The sequence below is a fragment of the Leptosomus discolor genome, chromosome 4, assembly GCF_034619465.1.
Source record: "Leptosomus discolor isolate bLepDis1 chromosome 4, bLepDis1.hap2, whole genome shotgun sequence".
Classification (NCBI taxonomy): Eukaryota; Metazoa; Chordata; class Aves; order Leptosomiformes; family Leptosomidae; genus Leptosomus; species Leptosomus discolor.
Window position 1 is genome coordinate 83,209,402 of NC_141394.1, and position 6,625 is coordinate 83,216,026.

Sequence of the window (6,625 nt, forward strand, 5' to 3'; positions counted from 1 at the left end):
GGTGGTGGCAGGACTTTGTCCCAGCCTGGCCGTGGCTGCTGGGGGGTCCCTGGCATGGCAGAGCCGGCCTGGCAAAGCTGGCGCTGCCCCCGCACCCCCCCGGGCCAAGCGGTGGCGGGGCAAAACGCGGCTCAGTCGAAAAATCAAAGTCTTTGGGGCAGATGACGGGGAAGGGGGGGAGGGGGCGGCCGCTCTCCCCGGCCCAGCGAACCGTCTCCCATGGGTGCAGCGAGAGCTGGGCCCGCAGGATCGGGCCGGGGGAGGGGAGGACCTGCCCCTCAGGTGACAAGAAGCAGCCGTGGCTCCCCGCGGTCCCCCTCCCTGTCACCCAGCGCCCTTCCTGGCGCCAAGGGCTGGCTCTCACCGGCGCGAGGTCACCCATGGGTGGCTGCTCCCGGCTCCTTGTTGACAGCAAACACGGGCGAGCGGCCGGGCAGAGCCGGCGGCGCTGAGCCGTGCCGGGAGGGTGCAGCCGGGACTGTGCCAGGCCGGAGTCACCCGGCTCGGGGCGAGGGAGGTGACAGCCAAGCTCCCTCCAGCCCTCCCGACCCGAAGGCACGAAGGTCACCGCAAACGTCCTTGAGGCCTCGGATCCGGGGTGCTGGGGGGGGCTCAGAGCCCACCCCCCCACCCCCCCCAGATGTGGGGGTGGTGGGATGGGGGTGCACCCCCGGCTTGGGGGGTGCTGAGGGTGCCGGCGCTGAGCCAGCAGCCCCGTGGTGCCCGTGGGTCCCCAGGGGCTGCCGAGCAGGGGGCGCGGGGGGGGCGGGCAGAGCTGCCAGCACCCATGGGTGCAGCGCAGGGGGGACCTGCCGCACGCAGCCCCGGCGGTATGGGGACACAGGTGTCCCCAGGACGGACACACAGACGTCCCCAGGACGGACACAGGGACAGCCTCGCAGGCTCCGGCACACCGGAGAGGCCACGGAAACTTCACGTTCAGCAGCATCTCCCCGGGCAGCCCCTCGCCCCCATCCCCCCCCCCCCACCTTCCCCAGCCCCTGCAGCCCCCAGGAGGCGGGTGGAGGGGACACGTGTGACAGACCCCCAGCCCCACGACAGTCCCCGGGCCCTCCCGAGAGATCCACACAGCCCCCGTGCTCCCTCCCAGGGTCTTGGGCCTGCAAGGAGGGGGCATGGAGGGGGCATGGGGGACCACCAGAGCCTGGATCCCCACTGCCACCCACCTGGCCTGCCACCCCCGCCTGCCCCAATGCCACCCCCCTCCATCCCCACCTGCCCCACTGCCACTCCCTGTCCCCCTGCCACTCCTGCTTGCCCCACTGTCAGCCCCCACCCCCGCCTGCCCCCACTGCCCCCCTGTCCCCCTTGCCACCACTGCCTGCCCCCACCGCCACTCCCTGTCCCCCTGCCACCCCTGCATACCCCACTGCCACCCCCTGTCACTGTCACCCTTGCCTGCCCCCACTGCCACCCTCTGTCCCCCTGCCACCTCCCTCTGCCCCACTGCCACCCCCCTTGTCCCTGTCACCCCTGCCTGCCCTACTGCCACCCCCCTTGTCCCTGCCACCCCCGCCTGCCCCACTGTCAGCCCCCACCCCCGCCTGCCCCCACTGCCACCCCCTGTCCCCCTTGCCACCGCTGCCTGCCCCCACCGCCACCCTCTGTCACTGTCACCCCTGCCTGCCCCCACTGCCACCCCCTGTCCCCCTGCCACCCCTGCGTACCCCACTGCCACCCCCCTTGTCCCTGTCACCCCTGCCTGCCCCCACTGCCACCCCCTGTCCCCCTGCCACCTCCCCCTGCCCCACTGTCACCCCCCATCCCTACCTGCCCCCACTGTCCCCCTGCCACCGCTGCCTACCCCCACCGCCACTCGCTGTCCCCCTGCCACACATGCGTACCCCACTGCCACCCCCTGTCACTGTCACCCCTGCCTGCCCCCACTGCCACCCCCCTTGTCCCTGCCACCCCCGCCTGCCCCACTGTCAGCCCCCACCGCTGCCTGCCCCCACTGCCACCTCCTGTCCCTGCCACCCCTGCCTGCCCCCACTGCCACCCCCTGTCCCCCTGCCACCTCCCCCTGCCCCACTGCCACCCCCCTTGTCCCTGCCACCCCCGCCTGCCCCACTGTCAGCCCCCACCCCCGCCTGCCCCCACTTCCACCCCCTGTCCCCCTGCCACCGCTGCCTGCCCCCACCACCACCCTCTGTCACTGTCACCCCTGCCTGCCCCCACTGCCACCCCCTGTCCCCCTGCCACCCCTGCGTACCCCACTGCCACCCCCTGTCCCTGCCACCCCTGCCTGCCCTCACTGCCACCCCCTGTCCCCCTGCCACCTCCCCCTGCCCCACAGCCCCCCCCCGCCCCCGCCCCCGCCCCGCCCGGCCCCGACTCACTCAGCCGGGGGCCGCCGCCGCCGCCGCCGCCGCCGCCGCCGGGCCGGGCCAGGGCCAGGGCCTGCTCCCGGGCCGCCGCCTGCACCGTCGCGGCGGCCATGGCCGGGGCTGGGTGCGGGGCCGGGGCCGGGGCTGGGTGCGGGGGCGGGCGGCGGCGCCCCGGGCTTTGTAGCCGCCCGCCCGGCCCCGGCCGGTCCCGGCCCGTTGGGGCCGCCCCGCCCCCGGCACCGGCTGCGGCCGCGGGCCCGGGGGGGCTGGGACGGGCGGGGCGGGGGGGCGGGGGGGGGGGATGGGATTTGGGGGTGGGATGGGGATGGGGACGGGATTGGGATTGGGATCGGCATCGGGATCGGGATCGGGATCGGGATTGGGATTGGGATTGGGATGGGGACGGGATGGGGATGGGATGGGGATTGGGATGGGGATGGGGATTGGGATGGGGATGGGATGGAATTTGGGGATGGGATTGGGATGGGGATTGGGATTGGGATTGGGATTGGGATTGGGATTGGGATTGGGATTGGGATGGGATGGGGATGGGGATGGGGATTGGGATTGGGATGGGGATGGGATGGGGATGGGATGGGATGGGATTTGCGGATGGGGATGAGATGGGGATGGGGGTGGGGATGGAGATGGGACAGGATGGGGACAGAGATGGAGATGGGATGGGATGGGATGGGATGGGATGGGATGGGATGGGATGGGATGGGATGGGATGGGATGGGATGGGATGGGATGGGATGGGGGTGGGGATGAGATAGGGACAGGGTTTGGGGTGGGATGGGATGCAGATAGGATTGGGATAGGGATGAGACAGGGACAGGGGTGGGGATGGAGATGGGATGGGGACAAGGATGGGGATGGGGATAAGTGTGGGGATGGGATGGGAAAAGGGATGGGGACAAGGGGGGGATGGGGACAAGGGGGGGATGGGGACAGCAATGGGACAGGATGGGGACAGGGATGAGGATGGGATGGATGGGGATGGGATGGGGATGGGGGTGGAGATGGGGACAGGGGTGGGGACGGAGATGGGACAGGATGGGGACAAGGATGGGGATAAGGGTGGGGATGGGACGGGAATGGGGATGGGGACAGGGGTGGGATGGGGACAGGGATGGGATGGATGGGAATGGGATGGGGATACGGGTGGGGTGGGATTAGGGTGGGTAGAAGGTTGGGGCAGGTGTGGGGACAGGGTTGGGGTAAAGGTGAAGTTTGGGGATAGGACTCTGGGGTAGCGATACTGGGGATATGTTGGGGGGGGCTGGGGTACGCGTGGGGCTAGGGGCACAGGTCTGGGGGGGGTCTGCACCCCCCCCGACCCGCCACAGGCTGTGGGTGCCGGTGCAGAGGCGGAGGCAGGGCAGCGCTGGGGGGCTCAGGGCGGGTGGGACGGGATGGGGGCTGTGTGCAGGGCAGCCCCGGGGCTGCTGGGGAGGGGGGGGATGGGGGGGTCTCAGGGGGGGGGTCTGGGGGTGCCCAGAGGCCAGGGGAGAGCAGGTGCTGGGCTTCAAACACCTCCCTGCAGAGCCACCCACCGCAGGGTGCTGGAGCAGCTGCCGAAGGTGACGGAGGAGGAGGCAGGAGGCAGGACATAATTTTTATTAACCATTAGAAACCATAAGAAACCACATTATTCATTAAAGTTTTACATCCAGTATTTTTTTTTTTTTTACTTTTTTACTTTTTTTTTCCCCCCAATTGTACCAGCGGGGAGGCGAGCGGAGCGGAGCAGGCTGGGGGCTGCCGGCCTCCCCTTCCCCTGGGACCACCCGAACCTCCCCCACCCACCCCCCTTGCCCCAGGACAGCTTCGCTGGGGATGTTCGCTTTGGGAGAAGAGACTTTGGAGAAGCAGCAGATTTGGGGGCAGACCTGGGGCCTTTGTGGACGCACCGTTGGGGTTCCCATTTGCGGACAGGGCTTGCCTTTTCGGCCGTCGCCTCCCGGCCTCGCGTTGCACCTCTTTGGGCAGCGGGAGGAGGACGCAGGAGACCCACGAGGATGCCCTGAGCTGGGCAAACACCCCAGGGACCCCCCCCCAAAAAAAACCTCACAGGCTTTAGGGGCCCTTTTGAAAATACACTTGGACTTGGCTTTCTCTGAAACACCCAAAACTTGCACCTCGTGAAGACGCGAGGGGTCAATTCTCCATCAAACTGGACCAAGGCTCCTCCCAGTGAGCCCAGGGTGGGAGGAACCGGGGTCCCCTCACCTCGGGAAAGTCCCACGGGTCAGCTGCTCCCCGGGAGAAGAGGGAAAACTGAAGCAAAACAGGTCCCGGGGGGAGGTTTGGCGGCAGGCTTCCCCCACCTCGGGGTGGGCACGGCTTCCCCGCTGCCCGCTCTGCCCGCCTCGGCTCGCTGCCCTTAGATACCACATTTGCAGAGCAGGGGAGGCTGAAGAACGGCGATATAAATATAAATTAAGCGATGAAAGGAAGGGAGAAGGTCATTGTCCTGCCCAAACCCCAAAACCTCAGTCAAACACGGCATCGGGGCGTCGGGGTTTGAGCACCCCGGGGCACCAGGAGGATCCGGCAAACACCACATTTAGGGAGAGGGTACGGAGGTGTTGGCAGCGAGCTGTGGTCTGAGCCGGGCCGGGAGAGGGGAGCTCATCCCCGTGAACCAAACTCTGTCCCTGCTGGCTGCACCCCCCCAGCAAACCCTGCCTCAGTTTCCCCACCTGCGGCCGGGGGGGGGGGGGGGGGGGGGCCGACCCCTCCTGAGCTCCTCAGAGCAGCGCGAGACCTGAGGGGTCGCGCCCATAAAGTGCTCCAGACGTGAGGTGATCAATAAATACTATTTCATAGAAACGCTCGATTTAAAGGAAAAAAAAACAAAATAAAATAAAAATCACCGAAACCTTTTCATAAAATCATTTATTTTAAATATTTCCCTGCAAAATCCCGGGAACAATCGGGCTAGCGGCTGTGTCCCCGTGTCCCCCTTAGGGACCGGTCCCTACAGAGCAGCAGCGTGGGGGCAGGGGGGGCTGCAGCCCCGACAGCGATGCTCGGTGGTCGTTATCGTCGCTATACGTTAAACCGCGGCGGGGGGGGGGGACGCAGGGACCCCTCGGTTTGGGGGTGCGCAGGGGGGGGGGGGGGGAACGAGCCCCAACGGCAGCTCCTGGGTGCCGGCGGGGGCTGAGGGCATCACCCCGCTAACGCCACAGAGGTGTCCCCGCGGGGTGACCTGCCCGGGCTGTGCCACCGCGGGGTCCCTCGCCAAGGCGCTGCCCCCCCAGCATCCCCCCAAGGCGACGCTCCCGCCGCGGACGGGCCATTCTCTGCCCTTCCGAGACCCTCCCTCAGCAGATGCCCCGGGGGGGGGGGGGGGGGGGGGGGAGGGGGTCGTGCTGCCCCTTTCCCCAAGGGCCACCTCATGCCATGTCCCTCTCGTTTTGGCCACCGGCGGGACGCGGGGGGGGGGGGGGGGGGGCAGGATGGTGCCGTGGCCCCAGCTCACCACGGTGTCCCCCACCCCGGGGTGGTCAGAGTGTCCCCGCAGTGTCCCCAGGGGGTTTGCCAGGGGGGGGGACAGCACCAAAATGGGGTCTGGGAGGGTGGTTTGGCTTCGCATGGGCGGGCGCGGAGGAGCCTGGGGGTGTCCCACGGGTCAGGGCGGCCGCTGAGCGCAGGGACCACCGGTGCGGGGGGCTGGAGCATCACTGTCACCATCGGGGGGTGTGTGTGTGTGTGTCCCCCGAGACCTCCCCGTCTCCCCTGGCCACGGGGGCTCCCCGCCGGCAGAGCGGTCCTGGCCCCCGCAGCCCCCGGGATGCTGGGAGACACCCTCATCCCTTTGCAGGGGGGAAACTGAGGCCCGAGGCTTGCCCTGCGCTCTCCCTTTCGGGGTGCCCTCCCGCTCCCCGGGGCTTCGGCGGTGACCCCAACAGCACGGGCTGGGTCCAGAGGGACCGGGGCTCTGTGGTCCCACTTGTGAGAGGCACCGAAAGACCCCGGGGCGTCAGCAAACACCCCCTCCCCCCCCAGCATCCCCCCCCCCACCCCCGGGAGCTGCTCCTCTCCCAGCCCAGACCACAGCATCGCCTTCCAGACCCTGCCCGGGCGATACCTGGACGTGGGGACGTGGCCCGGGCAGATCCAGCGGCGTCGGCGAGGGACGGGGGACACCCAGGGACGCCCCCTCCCCGGCGTGACCACCGGTTCAGCCTCCGCCCCGGGACGAGGATTTGCAGGGTGTCCTCCACGGCTGTACTGGTGTGTCTGGGGAGGGGGGTGGGGTGGGGTGG